This window comes from Pan troglodytes, chromosome 16, assembly GCF_028858775.2.
Source record: "Pan troglodytes isolate AG18354 chromosome 16, NHGRI_mPanTro3-v2.0_pri, whole genome shotgun sequence".
Classification (NCBI taxonomy): Eukaryota; Metazoa; Chordata; class Mammalia; order Primates; family Hominidae; genus Pan; species Pan troglodytes.
In genome coordinates this window covers 87,835,686-87,847,900 of record NC_072414.2, presented here as the reverse complement: position 1 = coordinate 87,847,900, position 12,215 = coordinate 87,835,686, and the positions used below count along the sequence as shown (strand labels likewise).

The 12,215-nt window shown below is 39.1% G+C and overlaps 1 long non-coding RNA gene across 3 annotated transcripts in view; it reads left to right on the top strand.

Annotated features, from left to right (window-relative positions):
* The window catches only part of LOC107968432 (uncharacterized), a 182,780-nt gene that overhangs the window by 29,825 nt on the left and 140,740 nt on the right, over nucleotides 1-12,215 (top strand). The window lies entirely within an intron of this gene.

The following is a 12,215-nucleotide window of genomic DNA, read 5'->3' as shown; positions in this document are numbered from 1 at the left end:
AATTCTAGTCATAACCCTGAAAGTTGATACTATTGTCTCTGTTCAATAGTTGAGGCATAATTGAAGTCAAATGGGAGTAAGTAACAGACCCCATGTCTTAAGGCAGATTCACTAAGTAGCAAGGTTAAAATTTAACACTTGGTCCCCATGATCCCCCAATTTTTTGCTCCTTCTTAATCACCATACAACTGATACTAGAGTGAGTAGCTTTAGGCATTTACTAGAATGTTTGATATTTGATGAAAAAATTCTGAAGGTGCATGGACCAATAAATATTGTGAATATCCATGTGAAGTTTGTCACTCCCAAAAAATTTCATTCCTCTTCCCATCCTTTCCAGTCCTCTTCCCTGCTGCTCATGCTCTCTCTTTTTCTACCAGATGACAGATGACTAAACAAAATAATAAAATGTGAAGCAAGTTCTGTTTTGCCCATGGAGGTGGAAAGTGAGTGTGTATGATCCATTGGAAGAATTTGGAGAAGATTCTCTAAGAATTAGGAAATCGTTACCTGACTGAATAAAGCATGTAGAATTAGGATTATTATGCAGATGTGTATCTTGTTCCTGACAAACTATAATATAAAGCAAATGTTCTGAAAATATGTTAATGAAAAGAAGAAAGTTACACAGGATGAGAAATTCACTTTTGCAATGCTTAACGTAAAGCTGATTATAATATTGAAGTCAAAATTAATTCAGTCAAGTCATTCAGATAATTGAATAAATAAAATTTATATTTAATCTGATTTAATTAGCATGTTTTTATATATTAATTTCAACAGAAGAAAGAAAAGTACTGCCCACTTTATTTTCCTATGGATCTGGGGTGGCAAAATAAATTTTCATCTCGTGTGTCTGCTACAGTCTCCCAAATGATTAGTTATTTATTCCTTGTCTGAATTTGCTGACAAGGTCACCCTCAGACCTTTGCAGGTGGCAGTTGAGAGAACTTCATAGTCACCTGACCTACTTCCAAGCTGTACCATCTACATGATGCCCAGACACATTCGACTTCCTTCTTGACTTTCTCACTTGTTCTCCTTGCCTATTTATTCTAATTTTCATGTTATCTTGGTGTATTAGAGCTATAACTCATGTTAACTCTTTTTGAGAATATAATAGAGTAAAATAAAAATATAATGTAATAGACACTGTAATAGGTTTTCTGCAGATTACTTGAGCCTGGAGTGTCCCTGGTATGGCAAGGTTTCCAGTGGTAAAGAGCTAGATAAGATTTTAATCCCATCCAACAGGGGTAATTGATTCTAATCACCTCAGTTCTCTAACATCTTATGCAATGGTATAAGTCATGTAACCAAGCAATTATTGGTGAATGTTTATATATCCCAGATGTATCTATTTGTAGCCACTCCTATTTAAAATGGCCGGTTGGGTCCCAGGTCAGAGAAACAATTATCATTATCTCCAAAATGTATGCAATGCCAATATACTTTGAACAATAAGTAATAATAATAATACAGATTTCAAATGTAATATTCTTTGAAGTAAGCAAAATAGACAACTTGACCATGCCTGTCAGGTTCTGGGGAAGAAAGTGCCCTGTACAACCATCTTGTTTTGCTTCTTTCGAACAATGTCGGAAGTTTAGGTGATAGCAGCATCAGTAGAACCTTTCTTTCAAAGCTTAGTGTGAGTTTATTTGATCTTGAGGGGCCCATCTGGATATTCACCAGAGAAGTCTGCCTGTCTGCAAATGAACATAATTTTGTGTGTGGGCTGGCACAGGATGGGCCACCACGAGCATGGGGACTGCAGCAACCTTTGGCTCGGGTGCATGTGAAGCAGGTGCCAGGCAGTAGGGAGGAGTTAAAACATCGCTTGGAATGTTCCGGCGAGGTATCATCATGTATGGGCTTAATAAGACGCCATGACAGCAGAGGATTCTTACTCTGTGGGAGCTGACTCTAGTTCCCTGTTAGGAGATGACAGGAGCAGCAATTCACACATACTTGTGAAATAAAACTAAGTTACACTCACACAGAGCCGTAGTGACTATAAAGGCAGTGTACACAGCTAGACGCTTTTAACTGAAAACACAAATTTTAACAGAATGTTGGTAACGACGTGGAAAATGTAGTTTCCCCATTTCTTGTAAACATGGTTTCAGCTCTCACATCTATCCTATCCTGTATCTGTCTACATAATGCCTGTCACATGTCCATCTTGAAATCCACAGGGTATTGTGGGTGGATCTGAGAACTGCTAGAGAAAATTCTGAGATGGAATCACAATGGCATGATGACTCATTTTTCTTTATGTGTATCTGTCTTCAATTTCTTTTTCTCGTGGCAGAGTTTTAAGGGGTTACTGGTATCAGGTCCTGAATTCATTTGCTAAAGGTAGCTGCGGGATTTGAGAAAAAGCAGTTATTAAAAATAGTTGGACATTACCAGGAGAAACATCACTCAGGTCTCCAGTGGTTGTGGAGCTGTGTTTGATTTAAAATAACCAAATCTTTTTCTGGAAGTGTGTGCAAAGTTAGAAAGTAAGCTTGTAGAGAAGAAGGTATATTTTTGTATATTTTTGGGCAATGCAGTACCAAGTTATGGTATTGGAGTGGTCATGTTTACTAACTACTGGGAAAGAATTTCTCTTCCTAAGCTATACACGACTTGATGTGTTGCTGAATTAGAGGACTGGAGTCCAGGGACCATGGACTTGATTTTCTTTGCATTATATCACTACACCCCTTATTGCTAGCTACAGGGGCGTGTGTGCTGTTGCTGGGCAATAAATTCCCATGGCATTAAACATACTGACAAAACTAAGGATGGAAAGAACAGAAAGACATATTCACATCTTTAAAAGTGTATAAGAATTAAACTTCTCTATAATATTTTTCTAGCAACTGCACATATAGAATTAGAAAGACAAGCAACCACTTTAAATTAGAATACACGTTTGTTTCCCCCCCACCCAGGGAAATGAAGTCAGGGGGTGCTACATACCTTCTCTATTCTGAAATAGACACATTTATTTCTCAGTAAATAACTTTTTTGGGGGTAAAATTACATTGGCCACTGTAGAATTCAATGCTTTCCTTCTGCGTATTTTTTTTCAAAAGATTAATATTTTCTCTGCCAACCTTTGAATTCAAATGGGTGTTCTCATGGCTTTGGAGCTTTTGTTTGCATCATTAGAAATCCTTTTAAAAATGGGTGAATTAATTTGGTGGAATTAGGTTAACAAGTCATATCTGAAGCGCACTGGTTTACATTGTGGTTTGTGGTGAGTTTAAAGGCGGTTTCGTGAGAAAACTCCAAGTGCTGAAAGCAAACCTTTCTCAGCCCATAGTGTCTTGATGTACTAAGCACAGAATTTCCTTTTGTGGTCTAGGGTGACCTGGCATTGGATAATAAATATCTGTCAAAAGATTTCCTGAGGTTGACTGGAAGCATCATTGACACTTGAAGTTGTTGCTTTCACAGCATTATGCGGTGAAACCGGAAAACTTTTCTTTTTAGTATATTGAAGTCACGTCTCTTTGTAATTATCTCCTAATAGACAATAATCATTTAATCCCTATTAACTCGAATACTCACACCTCTTTTTGTTGTGTGGTCCAAGAAGTTATGCATAATAACTTCTGCATGAGTCTTGCATTTCTTTGTTTACTCTTTTATTATCTTGTTTGTCCAACATTTGGACAAGAAAAAACAAAAACAAAACAAACCGATGACTCCCCAGTTATCAAAAAAAGTCTTGTTAGAAGTTTGAGAAAGAAACACTCACACACACACACACACACACGCCCCACACGGAAAGCCACAGCATGCTCACATTAACTGTGGAAACTGTTTTCCATTAATGTGTAATCAAGAAGCAGGCAGACCATTTACTTTGAAAAATAAAATAAGAAACCAGTTGCCCTCCCCTCCATGCCCTTCCAGATTAGACTAAGCCCCCACATTCGACAACCTGTTTGTCAAACTTAGCCTCTCAAAGAATAAATTCCCTTTTTTGTCACAGAACCAGTAAGAAATCAGGAGGGGTGGATTTTTTGTAATGAGTTAAAATATTCCAAAAGCTTAAGGCTTCCATCGCAGTTGACCTTTAAGGCATGTTGCAGCAAAAAAGTTAATTCACTCTGCACATGTTGCAGAGCAACAGGTGGTAGACAACCACGGGGCCTGTGTGCATTCCTCCGTTTTCAAACCCCTGGCCCCTGGTATTCTGGGATTTACACTACTTCCCCCAGGCCCTGACTGACAAGCTAATCGGTGTGCTGGGAAGCGCTGAGCTATTGATTCCACTGTAACAGAACACCACCCTGTCAATGAAACTGCAATGAAATGCTTCAGCAACGAAGAAAGGGAGGCATTCGACTGTTGAGCAACTGGAAGAAATTTGCTTGTAGGTAGTGCGGCAGAAATGAAAAAGCTCTCCGGAGCAGGGCCTTGAAAAGCCAGGTTATTAAAAAAGCCACAAAGCTGGAGTCTGGCTGAGTGGAGAAAAACAGTTATGGTTCAGTTAGGCGTATCTAAAAGAAGAAGGGAGGAGGGGGTGCAGCTTTCAAAATTGCGTTAATCCCTCGAGTACTTAATTTCTTTTCTTTTATGGCAGCTTGTAGTATAGCAACAAGTATTCAAGCAGTTAATAATTTTAAACAGTTTAGCTTACCTTAGGCAATATATCTTTAGCCTTAATTAAAATTTTATTTTAGTAGGAAAAATATTAAAATGACATTAAGATCTATCCTCTATGATGGGACATATATGATAATATGAATATTTTATTAGACAAACTATTATTAAACAGTGGCTGGCGTTTTCTCTCCTGAGTTTGACTTTAGTTGTCTGAAACGCCGTCACCATTTCTTAATAATGTCTCGATAGCACAAGCCACCAAACAACTTGATCTTGGTCATCCTGGTTAAATATTTTACACGGAAAAAAAATCACTTCTTTTACAGTCACAATGCTAAAGAAGAGATATAGAAGCTAAAACTGCTATATTTGCAACTTTCATAAGCTTTATCTACCTGTTATGTAGTCATGTGTGTGCCTGTGTGTTTGTGTGTGCGTGTGTGGGCAGGCGTGTGCATTCCCGAGTTTCTCTGGAAGTGCTTAAAGAGTTAAGCAGTTGGGTCTCATCAGTGTAAGGAATCTTAACGACAAAACAAATCTTCGAAAATTACCTCCAACCTGAAACTACACAGAAAATAACCATCAATTTTCATCTGTATTTCCATCTTTCATCTCTACATCTAGTACTGATCACTGTGGCATTGAAGTGCTCCTTCAAACTAATTAGATTAATTTCAATTTCTATTGTGTGTGAGAAGGACACACTTATCATCTCCCTCCCTGCTGAACCCAATAATTGATTGGATGGTGGCAGATTGGTAAGATCCTCCTCCTGCCAAGATGAAGGAAAGTCTGGATCAGGGGGTTATTGAGGATTCATTTTTTGAAGTCGGAGTTGTTGATTGTACTTGTGACTTTGAGGATGGTGTCTTCCAGTCTGTGGCATCTTTGCTCTGTGAAGAATTGGCTGTGCTGTGCCTTCTAAATATAGTTTGTGAATATGCATGCTTCAGTGGGCCGTGAGGCACCTGGGAAACAGGAGCAGGGCAGATGTGTGTCTGTTGGCAAGAGTGGATGGGGCACCAAGGGGAAGGGGCACTTAACTTGGAGTGAGGAGGTGTGGGTTTCTGTGCTGATTCTGTTCCTAACCAGCTGACGTCTTGAGACATTTACTTATCCTCAAAGGACCCAATTTTTTAAATCTATAAAATGGAGGAGGATTTATTCAATAAATATTTATGGAACCTAGCCACCATACAGCATGAACTGTGATAGGTTTTGAGGATTCAAAAGTGAGCAAAAAAGAGGGAGAGCTATGTCTTGAGCTGAGACGTGATAATTTAATGTCCAGGCAGAGCAAAGGGAACGTGCAGGGGAGGCAGGTGGGGAAGTGCACAGGACTGGAGGATGTACAAAGGAGGAGCAAGGGCAGCTTGCAGTAAGAGAAGGCTGCAGAGGGAGGCATATGGTAAGGGGATGGGGCATGATCAGATTTGGGTTGGCAAAAGATTTGTCAAGAACTTGGTGGAAGAGACCAAGAGTGGAAATGGGTCAAGCAGGGGGCAGCTATGATAGTAAACCAGTCAAGAGAGGATGGGCATTACCTGCTTGAGAGCCTGGTGGGGAGGATGAGCAGAATGAAGAGATGCTCAGGAGACACTCTTGACAGCATATGGTGATGAGTCAGGTTTAAGATTCTAGAACATGTCCCCCAGTTTCTGGCTGGAATTACCCAGTGGATGGTGAAGTCACTCACAGACTGGGGACACTGGACTGGGACCAGATTTGTCATGCTCACAAATTTGGTTCAGGACACGAGTTTGAGAATAATTTGATTCACCAGAGGATGATGAGATGACCCCTAAACTCTCCAACACCTTTAAAATTCTATGATTCGCTCAGATGAATTTGTTGTAGGGAAGTGTGTCTTGGTCACATTTGGAAGGTGGCATCAGGTAGTGGAAATATATCAGCTTTTATCACGGATGGGGCCCTAACATAATTTGGCTGTTTTCTGGCTGAGGGATGTTGGTCTAGTTAATTTATCTCAATGTCAATTTCCTATTACGAATCAGGGCAATGCCCCTCCCTTTCACGGTTAACATGAGCATCAGAGATAAAGTGTACATTTCCTGCATGTCCCCAGACACAAGGAAGAGTTAGAATTTTTTTAAAGAACTCGTTCCAAAGTTTGTTGTGATGAGATATTCATCCATACTGTCCTGTGTCAAAATAAACAATATATTATTCCAGATGATGGGGGTGGAATAATATATAAAATAAAATCTACTTAATAAATGATTGTTCGCAGATAACAGTGACTATTTAACAACCCGGCTACCAGTTTGTTCAAGAGTCTTCTGTTCTATGTGTGGGGCTCAATGGAGTCAAGTTACAACACAATATTCTCCAGAGAAAATTCTTGAGTCTCTCTGATGAGGTTTCTTTTTGGCAGTAGTGGATAAGTAAGTTATATTCTCCCATGGGTGCTTAGGAAGGGTAGTTCCTGGAAGATGGCTGTGGTGCCACACACATACATCCCTCTCATACAAGAACACATGTCCTCATACCACCAAGACAGAGTGATGGTGCTATAGGAAGAGGCTTCTTTCAGTTCTTGTATGTGTGTGTGATCATTCAAAATCTTGGCATTTAACTACTTTTATTAAAATATTGCCCAGTCTACCTCACAGCAGATCAACATTCACCATTTAGTTACCAAATTAAACTTCTTGTGGCCATCCATGACTGTCAGGAGACAAGAGGGCGAGAGGTGATCTATCATAGAAGTGTGAAGCTAAGGTCAAGATCTCACTTTTAAACTTTCCTTTGGAAAAATGCAAGGGAATTTTGAAAGGATTGAGGATTCTGAGAAACGTATTTCCTTATTTCTCCATGAAGATGGAATGATTATTTCAGTGTTTCTTAAGTCTTTTCAAGTTAACAGCTTCTAATATGTAAAAAGGTCTTGTACCTTGTAAATTCACTTATTCCCTCAAACATTGCAAACTACCTGCATTTCAATCCTAATTTGTTATTTCATCTAAATACCATATAGGTTTTGCTCATTTAAAAAGAAACTCTATTTAAAAAGCGCCTCTGTTTTCTTCCAGGCACTTAAAAACTTATTACCTATCATCTCCCTCCCCTCTCTCCAAGTTTACTTACTTGTTAGCAAATTGGATCAGTTTCATCAGCTAAGAGAGCTGTGGTCATGAACATAAAGCTAATCATTGTTATAAATACTTGCTTAACATTGCAAAAATTCTAAGGTTTCCAGAAAAAGTTTTTTTTTTAAATAGGTAGGAATTAATTTGGATGATGCATTTCTACATGTGCTTAGAGTGCTTGAAATCTAATTTTGAGGCATCCACCTTTGGAAATGTTAGCATTTAAAAATACTTTAAAAATGTTGGGAAGATATAAAGTAGTGGCAGTTTGGTGAAATGAAGAACATTAGTATTTGCCTTTCAATTTAGCAGCTGCTTGTTGAGCACTTAAATGATCAATATCTTGAATCTATTAAGATGACCCAATCCTGCCTTCAGAGAGTTTTGCATTTTTTTCTTCTTTAAAGTGCAGTAAGAATGTGCTTATATGAATAATTGGCAGTTGAAAATATGCCAGCTTCATTCAATGTGGAAAAATTAAATTTGGCGTTGAATCCAAGCTATTTAATGCATACAAATATGGTTTCTATATATTTTGAATGATGTTGTCAAGTCTATTAGAGCCAACTCATGGTTTTCTGTATTACTGGAAAATAAGGAAAGACTGAATAAATAATTTTGTTAGCCGATCATTTCAACGTCTTGCCCTGCCAAGTTTTGAAGGGTCTGACCAATTTCCTGTCTCTACCTTGATCTGCCTGAAGGGTTGTTAATAAAGTTGTGGCCATGATCAGCAATGTGGAAGGCAATAGGGGATAGAGGGAAATAAGTACCTACTAGATAACTATTTCCTGAATAATACTGGGACATGCAGACATTGGCTGAGAAAGAGACGGAATCTGGCTGGCAAGCCAATAGAGCCTTTTGAGGATTTTGCTTTGATGGAGAATGAGGGCGTCTGTCAACATTTGGAATTCTGCACTATTTGGGGAATAACTCCTCTCTTCAGGTCCTATACATGTGTTCTATCAGCACCAAAAAGAAAAAGAAACGCTCAAGTTTATATGGTTATCAGCTTTTCCATTGGACTCTTCCTTTTCTTTCTTGCTAGAGTTACCAGTTTCTTGACTTTTGAAAACACAACTTCTGCTGGGTCTCTTTGCTTCCTGGTTTATCTCATTTTCTTTACAGTTCTTTGCTAACCTTGAATACTTATCTGTCTTCCTGTGTGCCTTCCCATTATCTTTCTAGAATTATTAACCTCCCTACCCACTATTCATAAGCTGGTGACGCCCCAAACCGTGGCTAGTCTACAGCCTTGCTCAGTCAAGAATCTCTTCTTACTAGAAATGGAAACAAACAAAAGCTTACTCTACAAAAAGGAGGAAAAAGGAGGAGAAAAAATGTAGACAGAGATGATAGAACTTGGGATGAGAGACTGATGCAGAAAGTAGGAAAGAGGGCAGGAGCCAAGGCAGCCTCTTTCTCTCTTTCATTGGCTCACATAATTGCTCAAACTGAAAACTGCTTCTCTGAGGATCGATTTCATTTTCACATCTCTGGGTATTCTTCTTGCTAGTAACAAGCTTCCTCTGTTTCTATGAGTTTTTTACAACTTTTGAGTTTACCCGTCCTTGGTTGAAGCCAGCCACAGAGATTAACTTGAATTGCTAGTCCCAAATCTAAACCCTCAGATGACTCAATGAACTGTGGCCAGTGGAACAGGATCATTTATATTATAGACACATCCGATAGGGAGGCCTTCCTTATGGTAGAAGAAATTTCTGACTTTAACATCCATCCCCAAAGCATCCCTCCCGCCTATGCTCTAGGTCTACAATATTATATCTACCAAGAGTGGAATTCACCATCCTCCTATCTTCAAGCAGAGAATCCTGTCTCCCTTTCCCATTTCTACAAAAAGAAAAAGAAAATGGGCCAACACCATAATTCCCTCCATTCTTAGGTCCAAGATCTCAGTTAATTGTAACCTATCTTAATTCAGAATTCCTTGTTCTTAGGTAATCACTACATCCCATAATCCTTTTAAAATGTCACATCAATTTATACTTTCCCCCATCTGCATATGTTACCCTAGCTCATGGTTTTGTTTTTTTTTTTTAAATCTGCATCACTGGATTTACTTCCCAGCTACCATGTCCTGTTTCCATCTTCTCCTTCATGTAAGCCATTCTTTCAAATGATCAGCCAAAAATTCTGTTACCTCCATGATATGGGACACTTAGGAATATACCTTGGGGTTCCATTCCATAAAATCCACCTTTCCTTACTCAGGCTTCCAAGTTCTTCTTTCATTGCTTGGCTTTCTGATCCCATTCCTGTGAACTGGACTTCTTCTTTGCCTGGAGGCCTGGCCTCCTCACATCCCTCACCCCCAGAGATGTCTAGGTTTTACTAAGTTGCATCAATAAAAATGTTCCCTATCGTTATGGGCCTTAAATTTATGGTATTAATAAAAATGTTTTCGTTTTTAGTAAAATAGTGTCTTTGTCTCCGTTTTACTGTATTTTCCATTAAAATGAAAATCTTCAGCTGTATTGATTGTCCAACTATTACCTTGCATAACAATGATTACATTCTAGTTCTTCTCTCTAGAAGCCCACCATGAGGTTGTGTCTCTGAAATCAGTCACATCATCAGTATCCCCCTTTGGAAGCAACAAGTCTTTCATGATTATGTGTGAGAAGCTAAAGGAGGGTGGAACTTAAATAGACCAGAACCCCTGAAATATCCCAGAAAGATACCAGAGGCCCTGCACTAAATCAAGTTGTCTGCAAACCGTGGAGAAAAGTGAAGACATTTGGTTTTGGATGAAAATTAATTTTAATGTATTTAAAACCACATTCAACAACAATTATTTTCCACTAACGGTGAAATGCTAAATGGATGACTTCTTATTTATTACAAACGATTTGAGGTTTCATTCGAATAGGGCCTATGGGTCCATGGCTTACTGTAAGCTTTAGATTAGCTGTGATATCAGAGCTGGCATGACCCATAGCAGCTGCTAATGCAACACATGCCTATCATTTGCTGTTGACAGGCATTAATAAAAACCTAATTTGAGGAAATTATGAAAAACCTACTCATTATGCAATCTGGTTTATGTTCTGGCATGTGGCAATCATTGGCTTGATAGCCGAGAAACCTTCATTTCCAGAATTTTATGGCCTATGTTTCAATTGCAGACCCAGCCAGAGCCCCCTCACCTCTCCCACGTGTTTGATCTTCTAATTGCCTCAAGACATATACACAGGTTTGCTTTATGATGCTGCAGGCTCCAGCTGAGCCCTGGTCTGATGTGCAGCGGAATCCAGTGTTGCTGTCAGAAATGCGTACTTGGCTATTACAAGAAACTTAATTCTGACCTGTCTATCAAGAGCATTCACCTGTAATCCCCCTCCCCCTCCTTTAACTTGTTCCTTATGGCCTCTTTGGACTTTCTAGTGGCTCTAGTAGAAAATATCCCCCAGTCTAGGAGAACAATTCCTGCTCCTATAGTCAGCACAGACTACATATGTGACTTGCAGGTACCGTGTGCCTTGACTATAGCTAATAAGTAACATTTAAGTCATTCCATTTTTGTTTTATTAAAAGAGACTTTTCTATAAATGGTATCCTCTCAAATTTTGACAAGGTAGAGAAAGGCAGGTTGGAAAGGGTTAAGAAAACCTTAAAATCATCTGACTTTATAGAGTCTGTGCTTCCTGCTCTCTGATGCTGTCTTTTTAAACATTAAACTTAAGAAAAAAAGTTGGCAACTTTGCATCTCATAGAAGAACTGGTTCTTCTCATTGGCCTTTGGCTAATGCCTCATAAAAGTTCCCAGATAAACAACTATGGTTAATTATAACCTCAAGCTAATCAAACAGAATTGTTCTAGAAAAAGGTCTTCTTTCTGTTGATCTGCCTTATCTTTTTTGACTTGTCAAAGGCCTCACTCCCTTCCTTCCTTCTTCCTTCCTTCCTTCTTTCCCCTCCCTCCCTCTCTCCTTCCCTCCCTCCCTCTATTCTTCTCTCCCTCCCTCCTCCCTACCTTGCTTCCTCGCTCCCTCCCTTCCTGGATCCTTTCCTCAATCTTCTTTCTTTCCTTAGTAACTGATTCCAGTTCTTCTTTCTCTGTCACATGCATTTACTTTTATTTCAATTCAAAGTTAACAATCTCAAAGCAGCTAAGTTGGACACAGAAAGCAGGTCTTTCTTTGCTAATGCTACAAGGTGAGAATGATTTGCTGGCCCCATCAATTCAGAGGTAGAAAGCTGAACTTAATTAGATATCACAGAATAAATGGAAGATCAGTGGCTAGGCTCTCCTTGCATTGGCCAGTGAGTGCGCCCCTGTTGGTAGGATGTTAGCTGCCCAGAAAAGAAAGCATTTCTGCTCTTCTATTCTCACAAATTCCACCATTGGACATTTGTTCACTTGACTCAAGACTCTGTTTTTGTTTTTGTTTTTGTTTGTTTTGTTTTGTTTTGTTTTGTTTTAAGAGATAGGGTCTTGTTGCCCAGGCTGGAGTGCAGTGGTGTCATCATAGC